This window comes from Cryptomeria japonica, chromosome 6, assembly GCF_030272615.1.
Source record: "Cryptomeria japonica chromosome 6, Sugi_1.0, whole genome shotgun sequence".
Lineage (NCBI taxonomy): Eukaryota > Viridiplantae > Streptophyta > Pinopsida > Cupressales > Cupressaceae > Cryptomeria > Cryptomeria japonica.
In genome coordinates this window covers 428,742,474-428,762,690 of record NC_081410.1, presented here as the reverse complement: position 1 = coordinate 428,762,690, position 20,217 = coordinate 428,742,474, and positions in this window count along the sequence as shown.

The window sequence follows — 20,217 nt, the reverse complement described above, 5'->3', positions numbered from 1 at the left end:
GACTCCCTCAAGTATTTCCAATTCATGCTCCACAAGTTTGTTGGCCAGCTCCAGGGGGTCTTCAATCTTTTGCAGCACGTTCTCATCCATTTTCCTTCTATAAAGCTTCCATTTATAAGCCTCCATTGCTTTCTCAAACTTTATTCGCTTCACTCTGGCCTCTTCTCTGCCAATGTTCTTAATGAGGTCATCCGGTAGGTAAGATTTATGCTCTCCAGCCTTCAGCTTTTGTGATGACCGGGCTATCCTTATGTATCCTTCAGGATCAAATTTGGGCCTTGGATCCCCCATAGCCATGCCATAATAATCCAATTTTGTCTGTAGCAGGCCATAACTCTTTGAACTTTTCACAATAAAATCTGAAAATACTAACAACCCAGGTACAATTGATTGTTTTTCATGGCTTGTCAGATGTTCTATACTCACTATTGACAGTTGCCTCACAATTTCTAGACAAGCCACTCTGTTAGGGACTGTAAGTGGTAGTAAGTATGGTTTCCCTTCAAACCCATATACCCTGACTTATGTGCAGTCTGAAAAACAATACCAATCTCCCCAATTGTGTTCAATTGAGGGATCTTCATTGAAATATTTTGTTCTTAGGAATCTTTGAACCTCTGGTGCAAGGGCATGATCGCATGGGCATCCCAACAGTCTATATAATGGCTTGACAAAGAACTCCTCAAAATGCCAATATTGATTATTCACATACCTCTGGTCCCATGAAGAAACCCATAGTTGCACTAATTTTCTCATTCCAACATTGTCATATGTCCTGACACATAACTCTTATGGCCATAACCCTTCATCTTGGCCCACATACAATATCATATGCATAAGTAAGGAATAATGCTTGAAATAAACATTGATGACATCCCCCTTTAACTTTTCTAACCCATGATTAAAAACCTCAACCAAATAAGCAGAAAAATCAAAGAAGCGGGGGTCCTTAGACTACAAATCGACACATGACCATGGTTGCAATATCCATCAAAGAATGGGCTTTTATCCCTAGCACTTGGGAAACACAGTAATAGGTATACTTGAAATATGGATGGAAAGAGTTGACATCATAGGGAGCTTTGTCATCCTGACCTAGTGGCACTAAGGACCCTGCATTCCTAGGTCTATGTATAGGGAGTCTCCACATTTTGTAAATGTGCTCTAGGTTAAAATATTCACTTGTTAACTTCTTGAGGTCAATCAATTCTTCAAATCCCCAATCCAACTCAAACATGGTTTCAATAACCTCCTTTGTGATTGCAAGAATTGGCTCACCCATGTAGTTATATATGGTCCTGGTTTTAGGGTCATAAGTGTTTGCCAATGCCTTCATGAGCTCCACATTCATGAATACATTAGCCACAACTACCCTTCCTAAGTTAAATCACCATAAATTGTTGATAGGTTGAGGGGAAACTCTTTTGTTGTACCCATATATGAATAATTCATACCCTCTCAACTCTGTCCATATGTCTCCAAGATCCTCAAACCGGTCCTCCAGGCCTTCCTCATCAGCTCTAATCTTGTTGGACCTCAAACTGGATGATGGGCACTGGTCAATTAGGTCATGGGCCAAATAATGCCCTTCCCTTTTCTATCTTTTAGGTTTTTCTTCTGCAGCGATAGGTTATTTTCCCTTTCTGGTCTTATTAGTTTTAGATGATGATTCCATTTGAATTTTAAAAAAGAGGTCTATGTGCAAACAACTTACTTGGAATTACTGAGCTTTATCTGTGAATTCACCCAATTCCTACTTTCAGTTCATCGCTTGTGAATTCCTTAATGTTGTGTCCTTTGATGGTTGATCCACTACTTATGACGTATTTAATCAGTTAGTAATGGTGCTTTGGACAACAGTCACTCGCGCACACATTTGAATTTAATGGTGATGTGACCTTCCCTAGGACTTTTTTATGATTTTCACGGCAATCAATAATAATTTTGATGAGGATATGTCTTTCGATCATTTGTTTCTTTAGTCCATCGATCTCTTTGTTTCTATAGACAATACTTTTGTTTCAAATATTACTTCGATCGAGTATTTTTTCCCTTTATCGAAATACTATATTCGGTTAGTATGGCTGTCTCCTCATTGAAACATATCTGATATCCATCGGGTCTTATGTCAAAGAAACCTTGGGCTTCGGTGTCCTCCTTTATTTTTCCATTGAAATACTTCTTTTGTCGATATCACTATGCCCCGTCGATGAATGAGTCTATTATCTCATCGAAGCTTTTCTTTATTTTCCCTTATCGTTCTTCACCGATAAAGTTACATCGACAAAACCATGCATATCGAGAACATGCCTTTTAATCTCCTCAAAACCTATATCCTCATCGATATCTTTTATCGATGTAGCTTCCTTTTGTCTGATCGATATTATTCTTTTGATGAAAATGCTCCTTTCAGTGGGTCCTTTTTATGTTGCACCGATAGTATTATTTCCTCAAGAACTTTTCCCGTCAATGAAGACCCTCTCTGCTTTCTTTGATATCTTTTGTCAATGAAGTTTAACCTCCTCGAAACCTATATCCTCATTGATATCTTTTATTGATGTAGCTTCTTTTTGTCTAATTGATATTATTCTTTTGATGAAAACGCTCCTTTCGGCGGGTCCTTTTTATGTTGCACCGATATTATTATTTCCTCGAGAACTTTTCCCGTCGATGAAGACCCTCTCTTCTTTCTTTGATATCTTTTGTCGATGAAGTCATTATCTTTGGTGAGTCCTTTTGGCATTTCCTTCCTTTGATGGCTCTTTTATATCGATGATAATTATTATTTTTTTATAAAAATGATCATCGTCGGAATTACGACGAATACCAAGCTTTCGACCGACAACTTCTTTGACCGTCAGCAGAGTCCATTGGATTTTTGAATTTTCGATGGGCATGGCATCGTCGACCAATCTGATGCCAAGTTTTCAACAGTGGATTTTGTCGACACTCCGATGAAAATTCGTTGAAAATTCGACAAACGGCCGTCAGAAATCAGCTCCGAATGTACTAGTGAGAGGTATCATTTGGTCGCAAGGAAGTGACTTGTTAGATTTTGTTAGATCTTTTCATATAGACTTGCATCTTTTTCCCTATGACTGCCACTATTTACGACTGCCTGGGTTCTTCCATATCCACGTACGTTATGATAGGTGCATACTAGGGCATATTTCATAGTATGGCATGTTTTGGATCCCTCTTGTATAAACCGGTGACCTGGTACTAGTGTTTATCAACACTTACCTTCTCGTGTACAAGAGGTATCAGTGTGTTTGAGGGTTTCCTTGCACGAACCCACAACTTTGTATTAGTGTTTCTTAACACTTGCATTGTTGTGTGCAATAAATTCTCGTTTGTCTACAGAGTCAATCCACACACTGGGTTTCTCATGGCATCTTGATTTCTATAATCAGTGGTGCAAGCCACTCAAGGCAACATCAAACTAGGTTGGCTCTCCACATTTTTTGTGCATAAAATCTCACCATCATTCCATCAAATCCTAAACTCAATAATCCCATGGAGTTCTCAATTTCCCCCACTTCCCATCTATTCCATATTCTTCTATCTAAGATCATTGTGTTATTATTGGCATATTCCCTCTTTTTATTAATTCATTCAATACATTTACCATATAAGATTGCACCACATAAATAAAAGATACACTCATCCATATAGCATTACATTTAGACTGCATCATAAATCATTCACACGTGTATTTATACATAAAACATAAAAATCACTCATCCTACATCCAAAAACTATGTCAGCAACACATCATAAACATACATACATAAGCATCCACTCTGCATCACAAAATAGATCAGCATAGCACATCCATGATTGCATCCATATATGACATCATAAGAAAAACAAAAATAATCCATCACAATAAATGCTACACATCATCTGTCACCAATCGAATCATGTATACATATATATATAAAGAGGAAAATATGTCTGTCATGATACAATGACCCCTCATTGGGTCTGTTGTGGCGTATATGGGCCTCCGTGAGGGCCCATCTTCCCCCACAGTCTCGCCTCTCCTATTCTTCCTTCCAAATTCTTCGCAACTGCTTCATATTTCTTCCTCATTTATCCCTTCCACCCTGATTCTTCTTCCTCTCTTTTTTTCGAGAATTTTTCGTCCTTTTTTTTTCGAAAAAAATATTGAGGGGGCATACACCTCCCATGCTTTACACTGGGGCATCCTTTTCTTCTTCTATCTTCTACACATCACCAAAATGTATACACTTAAAAATAATTATCTTAGTTATTTTTAATTCCTCACATAATTAATTCTAATTCTGATCATGTCTTATACAGGATGAATCCTTCCTAAAACTAGACGCTATGATCAATCATGTCTTATATAGGATGTATCCTTCCTGAAACCAGACATTGTGATCTAATCATGTCTTATATAGGATGAATCCTTCCTGAAACTAGACGTTGTGATCTGATCATTCTTATACAGGATGAATCCTTCCTGAAACCAAATGTTGTGATTTGATCATGTCTTATATAGGATGATTCCTTCCTGAAACCAGACGTTGTGATCTAATCATGTCTTATACAGGATGAATCCTTCCTGAAACTAGACGTTGTGATCTCATCATGTCTTATGTAGGATGTATCCTTCCTGAAACCAGACGTTGTGATCTGATCATGTCTTATACAGGATGAATCCTTCCTGAAACCAAACATTGTGATCTGATCATGTCTTATACATGATGTATCCTTCTTGAAACCAGATGCTCTAATCATGTCTTAAACAGGATGACTCCTTCTTGAAATCGGACTTAATCTAGACCTTATCAATTGAATCAAACAAGATTATTCTTTGAATCAATGTGTCATCACACCTCGCTTCAAAGAGGGACAAAATGTAGACACTTAAAAATAATTATTTTAAATTATTTTTAATTCCTAGCATAATTAATTAATTAATTATGTTAATTCAAATTCTCCTCAATATTAATTAAATATAATTGATATTGTCACTATAGTATGTGACTGGTTTATTTAATAAATCAATCCCTTTCTTTATTCTTCTAAAATATTAAATCCTCACAAATCTTCCTCTTGGCTAATTAATTTCAATTTATGAGTTAACCCACATGATTCCTACAAACCATCTTCTTAATTCATCATTAACCTAATAAAGTCTTCTAGAAACTCCCTAAACTCACTTAACCTTATTCTTCTAATTTTTAATTCCCTCCACTCATTCTCTCTCCTAGTCAAATCCTCCTACAAATCATAATCCCATCTAACATTTCCTCTAATCCCCCTCCTAATGAGTTGCTAATGGCTAATCATCATGATTAGCCAGGAAGTCAACTCCTTGTCCCTTCCATCCAACCACTAGCTTTTAATGTTCTTTTCCTAGGTGAATGTGAGATCTTCAAAATCTCACAATCCTCTAGGCATCTCCTCTCCCAAGGAATTTTTAATTCCTTCTTATTCCTCCAATCCCCATGATTATCCCTTTTTGGAGAATTTTAAATTCCTCCTCCCCATTCTTCAAGGAATGCCACATCCCTTGCTCCTCTCAAGGCACATTGGGAAGTCTTCCCAATGCACTTTTCTCTTCTCAAGGTACCTTGGGAAGTCTCCCCAATGTACCTTGAGGAGTGTGGAGACAAGAAATGCCTTTAAGGCATATCTCTTGGTCTCCACACCCTCTCTTGGGCCTTGTGTGACCTCACAAGCAATCCTATCCCATCATCTTGAATCCATCCTAGCCATCCATTCTTCTTCTCCTCTTCCTATAAATTGAAGACTCCATCCCTCCATTCTTCATCTCCAAGTTTAGTAATCTTATGCTATCCTTTTGAGCCCAGGAAATCATCTTGGCAACCTTATCATGTTCAAATCATATCTCATCCACACTTGATCATCTCATCCTTATCATCTTCCAAATCCATTCTATTTGTGCACAACATTAGAGAACCATCCACATCAAGCAAGCAAGAGGAGCACATCAAGTGGATCATCACCAAGGGGCACCTTCACTTCATCAAGCTCAATCAGAGGGAGAGGTATAAGGTTTTGTGAGGTATACGCATCTTATTCATGTTTTCATGTGTTTTGGAGTTATGTCTTTGATTTCATATGATTATATGTTTGACTTGCATGCTTATTAACTAATCCACCTCACAGGTCTTTTTCCCCTCTTCAGGTATATAGGTTAGTTGGTTAGATCATTTTGTGTAATGGATTGATAGGAGAATATGATAATGTTATGTAATGTAAAACATATGAGAGAGATCATGTATGTGAGGATATTTATGTAAGGGGTATTGCGGTAAGGGTTTAGGGTTTCAGACCGGAACAAACAAAGCTTAACCAGAACTATATTTGGGCATAGAAGATGTTATCTTTGTAGTTCAATCATTTCTCCGGATTGTAGTCTAGATTTGTATGTAGTTAGTGAGGCTCTTTTTGTGATTGAGTAGTGTGCTCTAGGCTGTAATCCTTCCTGCAAGTGCAGGCCCCTATATTTTCTAATTTCTCTTCATATGGCCAGTGGATTGATATTGTGGGTCACAAATCCCACCATGGTTTTTTCTCTTTGAGGTTTTCCACGTATAATTTTGTGTGTTATGGTATTCATTCATGTGATTGGCTTATTGGTTTCTTTACTTCTTTCAATTTTTTATGTACCGGTTGGTGTATGCATGTTTTAATAAGGTTAAAATTGATCAATTCAGTAGAACACTGATTCACCCCCCACCCCCCCTCCCAGTGTTCTTGGATTCCAACAATTAGTATTAGAGCCTTGTGCCTTGGAGGAAGTTTAACAGCTTGAGGGAGATCCTGAATCATGAATCCATGGATATGAGTTTGGAAAGCCAACTTGGGGTAGCACTTGAAGATTATGATGCTGAAATAATGAAAAAATTGAAGTTACAAGATGAATTGAATTCTACTTAGGAATTCATTCTTGTCCTACAGGAGAGGTTGTCATTTGTTCAGGCCAAGAGGAAGGAACTCTTGCAGAATAAGGATGATGATGACAAAGATGCACTTAATGAAAGATATCTAAAGCTGAGTCAGGAGAACATGGTCATGAGAAATGAAATGTAAGCTATAACTATGAGAATGTTTAAGAAGATTGAAGATGGGAAGAAAAATGAAGAAAATCTTGTCGTATCTCTAAAGAACAAAGTTGAAGAATGTGGTAGGTTGGTTCATGAGAATGATATGTTAAGAACTGATTTAGTACAATCCCAAAGTAATGAACAAGAGTTTGAGAGATAAATGATAATTCTGAGAGATGATCTGACTATTGCAAGTGAGTATAAAGAAAAATTCAAGATTAGTTCAACACAACTAGATGAGTTATTGAAGAGACAAAAGCGGAATGGAGATTCTAGTGGACTTGGATTTGAACAAGGATAGAGTTCCAGTACTACAAATGAAGATCAAAACCATAAGGCATTGGTAAGGCAGTTTAATGCTTATAAATTTAATGGTAGATGCTTTGTTTGTAATAAATTTGGTCACATGGCTAGGCAATGTAGAAATAGAGAAAATCAGAACCCTAATTCTACTCCCGGTCAATGTTCTAAATGTATAAATATGGACATAAGAGAGAAGATTACAGAATGAATGTTAAATGTTATGCATGTGGAAAATTTGGACATATGGCTAATCAGTGCAGGTCTAGCAATTATACCGGTTTTAGGAAAGCAATTCAAAAAAACAATATTACATGTTATGCATGTAATGAAGTTAGACATATTGCTAAATTCTATAGAAGCAAAAATCCACCAGTTGGTAATGAAGGATCAAATGAGAAAGGGAAAGAAAAGGTTAATGAAATCCGACAAGATCATACCTAGAGATGGGTTAGGAAGTCAGAAGAACAATCAGTGGATGCACTAGTTACTCAATCGACAGAGGAGGTTGCTCTTGCACCAGTAGGAAGCTCATCTGGCAACTAAGGCACTACCTTAGGGGTAGGCAATATTCATGAAGATGTTGCGTATGTCCCGAGAAGAGGTTTTGGAAGATGTTCCAGACATTGGAGATGCTTATCTGGCATGGAGATGTTTTATTGAGATCTGGTATCTTCCACCATAAGTCATTAATATCAATGATGGATTAGGGTTTCTTGGAGGATAAAAGGTTGAATTCACTTCATTTCTTATCACTTTGCATTTAGAGCAATTCAGAGCGATTCAAAGGAAGTCTAAGGCGAATCAGTGCGATCGATATTATCTTGAGCGATTTCACCAGCGATTGGAAGAGGTCTTTAGGGTCTTTCATCAACAACGATTCACAGGTATTTATCTTCAATCATGGAAGCAAGATCATCATCTGTACCTATGTTTGTTGCAAATCCAACTGTTGTTGAGGTCAAGGACCATCCCAGGCTGATTTTCAAGTGATATCCGCATGTTGCTACCCTAGACGATTCGGTTGGCATTTTTTCCCATGTTCCAGAAGGAGTCATGTATGTTGAAGATGTAAGAGCCTAAATTCACTACCATATTGAGGATTTGGGAATGACTGATATCAAGAGAATGTGCATGAATGAGTTAATGAGATATTATGGAAAGATTAAACCTGAATACCAGCATATTGTTGATCTAGGGTTTACCGACATTCTGGATATTCCAGAATTTGAAGATGAAATTGTTAGGTATGTTTTGAGAAAAGTGCATGGAGAGTTTATGTGGTTGGATAGACCATATAATATTATGAAGGAGGCCATCAGGGCAATCACCTATTTACCACAGGTTGGACAATGTCTGGAGAAGAAAGTTTCAAATTATTAGGTTAATAAGATTACTGGCACAACATCAGATAAACGATCAATGAGAATCAATACTATCACCGACACAGATATCAGATTCGGTATCATGATCATTGGTTACAAGGTAGCTCAATCAAATTGACTAAATTCTATTTCTAGCTCCTGCATTTACGTAACTCATAAAATGATGAGGGAGAATGAGAAGTTAGATCTATGTGGTTGAATGTTGGATGAATTATTGATTAACCTAGGAAAGATTAAAGGAGAAAAGAAAGGAACCTTCCGATATGGTAACCTAATAGTCTGTTTAATGTTATTTTTTATCAATGAGACTCCCGATTTTGGGAAGAGAAAATGGGCATTCGATATCTCAGTAGGGAGGCAATTAAAACAGTCTATTGCTACATTGGGTACTCAGAGAGATGACAAAGCATGAGGTTAATTTAAAGCATTTCAAAAGGATATGAATTCTAGGATGAGGGTTCCTAAGCACATTGTCAAGAAGTACTCAACCGACATATGCTTCATGGTCAAGAAAGATGAAACTTTGATGGAAGCTGTAAAACCCCAGAAGATTTGGATTGAAAATTGATGCACATACCCTTGATGCTTATGCACAAATGCTAATTGAGGCACCTATTGATGAAACTGTCAAAACCTTTGGCACTGCTAAACAGAAGAAGCAAGAGGTTGAAACTGAGTTCAACCAGAAGAAGAGAGAGAAGCAAGAAGGAAAGGCAAGTAAATTTGTTGAAAAAGTTTCACTGGGCATTAAAGCATTGATTGATGTTGTCCCGGAGAAAGGCAGGAAGAGGAAAGAACCAAAAATATTCATTGAGCCTATTGCAACAGAGTTTGCATCTAATGATGACACACCCTTGGCATTCAAAAGGGTAATAAGGAAGAAAATTGAATAAACTAAGGTAGAGGCTAAGAGGCAACTGGTTAGGAAAGTTACTATCAAGGTACCAACACAAAAGAAAGCACCAAAAGAAACACCTTCAACCCCATCCAAATGAAGCCAAACTTTGACAAATTTTATCCAAATGAAGCCAAACTTTGACAACAATTGAGCAATTTTTACATCTTTGATCCAAATGACTCCAAACATGAAAACCAAAATTTGATCATTGCGAGCATGAGGGTGCTCTCGCACCACACACTTATTGTTGTTTATATTCATATTGTCAATTTTTGTTGTTTATATTCATATTGTTGATTACATAGGCAAATATTCATTTAAATTTATAAAAAGACAGGCACCAAATATAGCGAATACACAAAAATGAACTAAATACAAGGAGTTTTGTAGGGTTAATTCAACATTTTAGAAATTTTATCAAATCATATTCCACAATTGCAATGTTTTATATCATAGATTTTTGTTGTTTATATTCATATTGTTGATTACATAGGCAAATGATCAATTAAATTTATAAAAGGGCAACCACTAAATACAACGAATACACATAATGAACTCGGTACACATTTATTGGATCAAATATCACAGTTTATATAAATATAAAAAAAAGGCATGTCTGCCAAGTCAATACAAGTATTATAAAAATATGGCATATGCCATGTCCAAATCGATATACAATAAAAATATAGAATATATCTAAATGTCTTGGTCATTCTATGACCACAACTAACACTATATCATCCTAAACTTGTGGTGGATCATCAAAATTGATCCTCTTCAATGCATTGTAGATGGCTGCAAAACCACAATTCAAAAGCCAAGTTAGAATTCTTTTGTAGAAAATAGTTCACAATTAACAACATAACTATGCATTTAACTATAATTTCTTTACAATTGAAATGTAGATTACCTCATTGGCTAATCTCAGATATAATGTCTTCACTCTCCTCTCCTTGTTAGTCTTAGAAGTTTTCTTGAAGACAAACTTAAAAGGATCCACGTTATGGCCGAACCGCAAAGGGGGATATTGTAGATTCAATGTACAATTAATACAATGTATTAACATAAATACATAAAAAATACTTAAAGTCTCTAATATAGAGAACAATGATGTACCAGTGCTTGAGATGCTTCTCCAATGGACTGAGAATGGCTCACCATCGATGGAGAAATTGTCGCTATTACCTATACAAACAATGATAAAAGATTAAATACAATTAATATAATGATAAGTAATGTAGGTTAAAAACAATTAATGTAATATATCAAACAATAGTGTATCGGATCCTGAGATGCTTCTCCAGTGCACGGAGGAGGGCCAGTCATTGATGAAGCAACTATGGATATTTCCTATATGAAAAAATTATAAGATTATAATTTATCACAAGTTCATAGGTACACATGCATATAATCATGAAATCAACAAAATAAAGTACAGATACATACCTCTACCCTCTCTCGATCCTTGAGCGAATCGGGTGCATTCAACAAATCCGCATAGCTCAGTGGCTACTATACATGTAAAATAGACAAAAAACACTAATCAATCTACAAACCCCAACTAAGACAATTTCAACATTTTCAAACAATTCTACAACTAAAAATATGTTCAATTACCTTCTTCTCACGTTTTGGCATCTTTGAGGAATTATTTTGCTTAGGACGAGGCCTAGATGCAGAGGGGGTACCCTAAAAATTAACTTGAGATATTAGTACAAATAATATATTAAACATAATTTTAAAATTCTAAAATGAAATGACTTGCATTCCATCAAAATAATACATAAAAAAGGGTGTACAAAATATGATACCGTATAGCCTTGTAGGCCAATATCGATCGCTGAGAGCATGATGTCATCAATCTAGGATATTTGGTCCCCTGTCAACACCTACAAACCAAAAAATGGACCAAGCATTAAAGATAGTAAGTATATCTTGTAAATCTTTTGAATTCAAAGTGTACTATTCTATTTTAACATGTTACAAAATTTATACCTCAGGCATCGAAGTTGCAGTTGTAGTAACTGCGGGAGGAGTATGGGATACTGTTGCTGCATCCTAAAATGCATATTATTTGTATCAATTTAAATCAATGTATAAATGAAAATTCATTTATGTAATTACAAATTTAAAGTGACTGATAAATAAAATGCTATGAATTCAAACCAACACACCTGTGTCTGCAGCTGATGGCCAAACAACATGTCCATCAACTCATTTGTTAGCACAACATCCTCAGTCGTGCGGGTCTGACATCTACTCCTGCAAATCGTGGATGAATGAGATGTGGATCCCCGAGCAGCGGCCTCATCATTTGTCCCTATGCATATCCCCGAGCAACTGAGACACATATGTTGAATGGGCTCTTTGTCACCACCTGGAGCAACTAATGGCTCATCATCCAGTTCAAGAGGGTGTGCTAATTGTATCCCATGTTGGATGATGGCACCATTCAATGTTGTGACTACCTGAAGAGTCTGTAGCTCCATCGACTCTTTCAGCTCTACTGGGATAGCCTGATGCACCTTGGGTTTGGGTGCTAGGGGGTGGTGACACTCTGAGGCTAATCGCCTACGGGCTCCAGGTCTATCTTAGGCAGAGCTGCCACCTCTACAATGGAACTCTCTCATGTCAAAATAGTTTGGCCGCACATTGAGGACAAACTCATAGTATATTTTTCTCAAAAAAGACAATGGCACCTCATAATTATTACAAGGTGGATCATCAAAGACCATCCACCACCTTTGCCAAAAAAGATTCCTCATCTGCACATTGGTACACCAATGTATGGGAAACCTCTTTGCATTAAGAGGTAACGACTGACCAGTTTTAGGATCAACAAAAAGGGCACATATTTGTTGTTTACTAATATTTTTATTTTTCACTCCCTCATATGATTACCACTAGCATAGTATTGACGACACATATCCCTAAAGTTTCCCCATTTTTTAATTTTTGTGGAAACAGTTGTGGGAGCACTAGCTAATGTTTCTAGGCTAGTGGCGAGGGATTTATGATGCTCAAGCTCAGATGTTTTCAATTTATTAATCACTCTATTTATTTTATATGTGTTTTTTCCTAACTGATTAATCAACTGCTCCTGTGTATTAGGTGTACAGTCAAAAGGAGGAGCTGGAGGTGTATCTTGTGGGTTTTGTTCAAGGTTTTCAGGAGGTGCATCTTGTTGTTGTTGTTGTGGATTATCAAAATATGGTTTTTGAAACAAAAAATAAAAAACCTAATCAAAATAAACGAAATTAAATTCAAAACGTAAAAAAAATTGAATAAATGAGAAAGAAAAACAAAAATTAAGCAAAACTAACCTTGATCCATAGTGTTTGGTGGAGAAATGTGGGAGCCCATTCGTGGTTTCGTGGGCAAAATGAAAGAAAAAACGTTGTAGTCACAGGGAAAAAAAGACCCAGTCATTTTTAAATAAACTTTTTTTGATAGATATAATTAAAAACCGCGTACACGTTTACTTTTCTAAAAACACAGCATATGCGGTCACTTTCCTAAAAACACCACGTACGTGGTATCTTTGCTTTAGGCTCGGGGACAACGGACCTAAGTGCATATGTGGTGATTTCAAATTTTAATACCGCATACGCACTGCTTGTTTTTTCATGTTTTTTTTTAGGTGGTGTCCACTTTTCTGACCACCATCTTTGTGCACATACCCTACTTTATGTACACATTTGAGTATATGAGAATATAATCATTCTCATTAGTTTATTATGAATGAGAAGTTCATTAAAAACTTATTTAAGGCCCAAGGGGAAAATGAGTAAAATGTACCTTATTCAAGACTCTTTCTTAATAAAGAACTATATAGGTTGCAGACTCTTGGTTTCTATATGATTATTAACTGTGTATGAGTTGTATGGGTCATTAAGCTGAAATCATGTTATAGACTAGTTTGAATATCAACCAACAAGAGCATAGGAGAAGTTGTTGGGTCTAACAGATTAGGTCTTCTACCCTCACTAGGTGCATTATAACTCACCAAGTCATGAGAATGTGAAGGGTGATAGTTCTTACACGTTCTTAACAAGATTACAAGTTATGTTGTATTGAGTTGAGACTCTCTCTCTCTCTCTCTCCTTTAAAAAAATTGTTTATCTTTATGTCATGAGAACTAGTGGTAGTTGCCAAAGTCAATGGATGCAAGTACACATGACTAGAATTTCCATGTCAACTCTTGATTTTTTTTTTTGTCATATGAGCTTGAATTATAGGATGACTGTAACACTTCAAGTCAAGTAGGGTTGTGTAAACATTAGTCTACACTTTTGATAAGTGATATGTATATGAATCTTTGGACAAATTGACACAAATTTCTACATTCCTATAAGTTAGTTCATTGTTTTCCAATTTCATAGTTTAGTCAAGTGGTCATACATAGTTAGAAGGATGTCTACAGTTGTATGGTTTATTGGAACCATGTAGGACACAACACCAAACTCAGATGGCATATCAATACCTTGACCAATTCTCTTGTCTATACCCTCGTGAATGGTAGGACCACTTCCAGTAGGAAGGTGTGTGGGGAACCATTAGTCTGTGGATGGAGGAAAATCACTCAGGTGATTCTCTCCCTCTTGCAAATACATGTTGAGACTTGAGATATAGAGCAGTTTATTCAAATACCAATAGACTCTAAACTCTATCACTTTTCTATGTTATTTCATTTTATTAAATTGAAAGTATGTCATTATTTTGAAGGAAAAGAACATGTTTAATTCATGGTGAGATAATCATTGCTATTTCAGTGTTTCTTATATAATGCATTGAATCATGTTGATACATGTTGAAAAATCAATTTGAAAATTAAAAAAGTTTATATGGGTATTCAATCATGTTTTTACTCTACCATATAGTGAAATTCAATTACTTTTCTATGATAAGTAGAGTTTGTTGTTACATTAGTAGAATAGAAGTAACAAAACATAATAAAAATTGCCTAAATACAATAACATGTTATTGCTTCTTAGATATATTAGAATGCTTCATAGCTTCTTCATTTCTTTAGATTAGATTAAAATAATTTACTTAGTATAAAAATAGATCTATACTTCTACAATTGCATTGAGAAACCTTTGATAACAACACAAGACAATTCAATTCAGCACTAAAAAATAATAAAATCAAAATTGAAAACCCAAAAGCATAGTTTATATTGCATTCAAATCATATTTTTTTAATCGATTGATTGTAGCTAATTAGATCACATTTGTATTTTAGGAAAATACAAAATGAATATTCAATAGATTTATTTTTTGCATTTGTTTGGATAATTCACTAGTATTCTCCAAAACATAAGGAAAAATTCCTTAATAACAATCAAATCATTCAAATGGTTGCGAAGTAAGGAAGGGATACTAGGAGAAGTAATGCACAAGAAATTTTAGTTCATTATTAATTTCAATACAAAAAATCAAGTGTAGGCAAGAAGGATCGAAAGCAGCCCAATAATGTGAAAAGGAATGCATAAGTTAAATGTGCATATTACACATGAAGTAGAAGGGACTGTGCAAGGTTTGGATAGAGAAGTCTAGTGTGTAGTGTGTAGGAAGAAAGTGGTAAACCCTATACAAGAACAAGAAGAGAAAAGAGTTCGAGGGAAGTTGAAATTCCATAGTATAATCAAAAGACAAATTCAAACCAATTAGATGAAAAAGAAATAACGGGCAGATTATAAAGAGATTTAACAAGGAAGGAGACATTGTTAGTAGTGGGGCTTAGTGGATAGAGAAGAATCAGCCAAGTGTGAGGTTGTGTATTAAGAGAGTCATTGGCCAAGAATAAGGAAAGTGTAGGGAAATACAAGTGGGTGCATGGGAAATAGAGGAGGTATGATTAGGGAAGAATCTGCCTATAGAGGAGAGAGTGGATAGTTTGTGGAGTCTACGAGTAGAATAGGGAAAGGCTATGGATAGACATATGTTCTCAATAATGTGTATGCAGATTTGATGAGTGATATTATTGTTGCAGAGTATCAACTTGTGTTTTGTTGTTTTCTGTTTGAGTTGAAGTTTGTAGGCAGGAGTTGTTATCTTGCATCAATTGGTATCAAAGTGGGGTTTTGTGCGTGTAAAGTCTACATGAAGATCTATGGGTGAAGTTGAAGTGGTGGAATTGTCTCAAAGGTTCGAGAGGATTGTTGCAGAAGTCCTGAACAATTGAGAGTTGAGAGGGACAAGCTATGAACAAAGAGTTAAAAGTGTGAAGTGGTTGTGTTGCAAGAGGATTTTTGCAGGTGTGTGAAGTCTTGATAGATTGAGAGCTTGAAGTTGTGAAGAAGAGTGAATAGGAGTGAAGGATTGTAGTAGATGATAAGAGGATGAGTCTGATAAAGAGGATGAGGAGGGTCATGAATAGGCCCATGTTGATTCATTTTTGAAGCAATATTAGAAAGAGAGTTACAAGATGTGGAGATTCCCATTGAGAAAGAATAGTTGCAGGCAAAAAGAGATAGAAGTGAGAGAAACCCACACAAATGAAGAGAAAAGAGAGGAGAGTACGATCATGGAGGATCAACAATTAGTGAGTGAACATAAAGAATGTGATGCAAGGTCAAAGTACCTCACAGGCTGAGGTAGTAAAAGAGGAAGAAGTTTAGATGGTAGAAGTTGTCATAGAGTCTAATTGAGAACCCAGTGGAGATGATGTGTTGCCTGCAAAGGAGATCTTGAAGACTAAAGCATTATTTGTTTAAAGTGAAGAAAATAAGAATGAAGATGAGCTAACTTTGCCTGCAGAGGAGATCTTGAAGACTAAAGCATTATTTGTTTAAAGTGAAGAAAATAAGAACGAAGATGAGCTAACTAAGGAAGTTACAGTCACAGTGAGAGGTGATGAAGAAGTTGCAGTAGTACAGAGGTTGTTGCAGTAGCTAAGATTATAGAGGTAATTATTGATTTTTTCAAGTTTTATGGAGTAGAGATGAACAAGGATGAGTTAGTGCATGCAGATGCAGTTGCAAATTTGTACATGGGGGATATGGAGTGTTTGCATGTGGAAGAAGTAGATGATGATGTTGGTGATATTTGGTGAAGATGATTAGTTTGTGGTGTGTCAAAACCCATGAAAGAGGAGAAGAGTTTAGAGATTATTTGGTGGAGGAGGTTAGGTAATGGTGGGTTGGATCTCACGAAGGAGAAGAAGAGAGGAAAGATTCTTTGGTGGAGGATAATGGTACATGATGGATGTAAATCGATGAGAGGAGAGAAAAGATGTGAGCAGAGTCACAGGAGGAGGATGGTGAATGTTTCAGCGAGATGTTAGAAGAGGAAAAAGAATTACTTTTGTGCATGCCTGGCATAGTGATGGAGTTTGTTGTGGGTTCTTTACAACTTGCAAGAGTAATCCTATTACTTAACTCCATTTTGTGAGTTCTAATCACAATTTTTTTCCTACCCGACATGCATATGGTGCATGAGCACCTGGGAAATCAATGATCAACACCACCCAAAAAGATTTTTACTTTTTTTTCTTAAATTTGGATTCATCTCCCCATTCAATTTTGTTGTAGAGTAATGTTGTCTTATGTAAGAAAGTGCAATTTGTTAGTGTAAAGCCAATCTCTGCAACTTTTTTCAATATCCACATGGGCTATGAGTTTTGAAACAAGGCATGCACATCCATCATCTTGCATCATATAATATTTTTCAGTTTTTGAAGGTTATAGGGTTCTCACATCATATCCACATCAAATTTAGTGATAAACTACTATTACATGTTCTAAAGACTTCAAATCATGTCTTGACAATTGATGAATTAGTTAAATAGATGATCAAACACACTAAATTGAAAAATGAAGAAGAATGTTGGGAAAAATGCAAAGAAAAAGAAATTGAATTTTATGACTAGAGGTTTAGTTGCATTGGGAGTGATATGGATAGCTACAACTATACCAAGTGGGATGTGGGGACTTGAAAATACCCTTAATTCATTCTTAGATGACATTCTTTTAACTTATGATTTTAAGTATGGAAGTGCCATTGTCAAGGTGTCAACAAAAATGTATCAAACTCTCTAACCTTTGTCTTTGACCATTCAAAAAGAACTAAACACTTGACCCAAAATTTGGTGGCACCCAATAAAGAGGGCAAATTTTCCTATTGGAATAACCTCTGAAGACCATGCGGGCTTCACTTAGTGAACCTAGGTTATAGCACGTGCGTTCATGGCATACTAAATAATCCCCCTATTTGCAAGAAATATTGCCCTAAACTCATTTTTTGTCACCCCCTCCCAATACACAGGTTGAATTAATGGCCCCCCTATTTTCACCAAATATTGATTTTTTTCATAGCCCAAATTAAAAACCCCCCTATTTTCACTGATAGGCAATATATTGTACCCTCATTTTTGGGATATTAAACCCCCCAATATGAATGCATGTGATATAATATTGCCTAGCTCTTGAAGCCCCCGTACTGAAGACAAGGGCGTTATAGATTGAGAACTTTTGGAAAATATAAGAGATACATTATACATAAGGAAAGACCAAGATGGTGAAGAGGGAAGGAGTTGTGAAGTATGGAAGGGAACCTCAAAGAAGTAATGCATGATAAATTTTAGTTCTTTATTCATTTCAATACAACAAACCAAGTGCATACAAGAGGGATTGGAAGTGACCCAATAATGTGAAAAGGAACACATAAGTTAAATGTGAAGATTACACATGAAGGAGAAGAGAATGTGTAAGGTTTGTATAGCTCTTGTGTAAGGGAATAGGAGTTTTTGAAAAGTTGCGTAGAGAAGTATAGTATGCAGTGTGAAGAAAGAAAGCGATAAACCTTGCACAATAACAAGAAGAGAAAAGGATGTGAGGGAAGTTGAAATGCCTCAATATAATCAAAAGACACATTCAAACTAAACAACTGAAACATAAAAAGTGAGTGAGCCAATTGGTGTGACACTTATCTTAAACAATGATATTGGTATCACTCATTATACTCTCCTTTCCTATTGAGGGAGTAGTCTATCGAAATTTCTCTCACTTGATTAGTTTTTGTCATAAGAGTAGGAGTAGTCCAATCAACACCATTAGCAAGGGTGCAACCCATATGTCATGAGTTGGTTTTGAATATCATAATGTCAAGAAAGATCATTTTCTTAAGTCTCATAAAAAACATGTTTAAATGATTCGATGAAAAAAAAATTGCGTACAATTTTATAAATCTTAAAAGCCATATAATTTCACATGTGACTTGTTTTCCCTTTTTAGATCATAATTACAACCCAACTCATTTGTTGTAATTTCAACTTTAATTAGAACAAATCAACTAAAAGTTATTAAGGTTCATTACACATGCATAGCAAAGTTGGTAAAGTCATTTGATCAAAATTGAAACTCCTTGTTCGTCTATATTGTTCCATAGATAACGACATCTCTTGATTTGTATAATTAATTATAATATTATAAGGGGACATACATCTACACTAAAAGTCATCCCCCAACTAAACTCAATTGATGAGAATGATAGCATGCATCTGTACTTTAGTTAATGTATAATTCTAATTTCATTTTTCTTTCATTTCTTTCATTTCTTTCATTATAATGTGTTCTTGCCTACAATCCCAAGAATGGAGTTATAAATTAGGGACAACTTTGTTTCAATAAACAAAATAATAAACATGTTTGAATGATTCAACTTGAAATCTTTAATCTACAACTTATAAATCTAAAGTTATCATTTGACATGTAAAATATGGATAAAGATCACTAAGACTTTTTTGTTGTGTTTATATCACAATTACAACTCAACTCATTTGTTGTAATTTCAACTTTAATCAAATAAAAATAAAAATAAGATTCATTGTATATTCACAGCAAAGTTTGTATAGTCATTTGGTCAAAATTGAAACTGTCTATGCATATATATACTCCCCCTTTTTAATAAAACAATTGAATCACATAGACAATGGCATCTCTTCTTTTGTATAATCAATTATAATATCATAGCAAGGTGTATATCTATACCACAAGCAATCTCCAACTAAATTCAATTGAAGAGAATGAGAGCATGATATGTACTTTAATTAATGTATAATTCTAGTTCCATTTTCTTTTGTTTCTTTCATTATACTGTTATAATGTGTTCTTGCACACAGTCCCAAGAACAAAGTTATAAATTAGGGGCTCCTCTTTTTCAAGAAAGAAAACAATCCAACATGTTATGTATGATTTGAAACATCCATATGAAAACATACACAGTCAATTTTAAAAACATTTTTTTTGAATACCCAATTATAAGTATATATAGTTGATTGAAAGAAACGAAACAATATGATATGATCTGTATGATTCCAAACATCCATATGAAAATATATACAATTGATTTCAAAAACAATCTTTTGATCACACATCTGTTATGATTTAATGCGAATTAGAAGAGCAGAAATTAAACAGAGAATTCACAGACAGGGACAAAAAGAAACATGTGGCAGATTGCCTACATCCACACTCAAAGCAGGGGAATCAATTATATTGATGGCCAATTCTGGTTTTACATACACA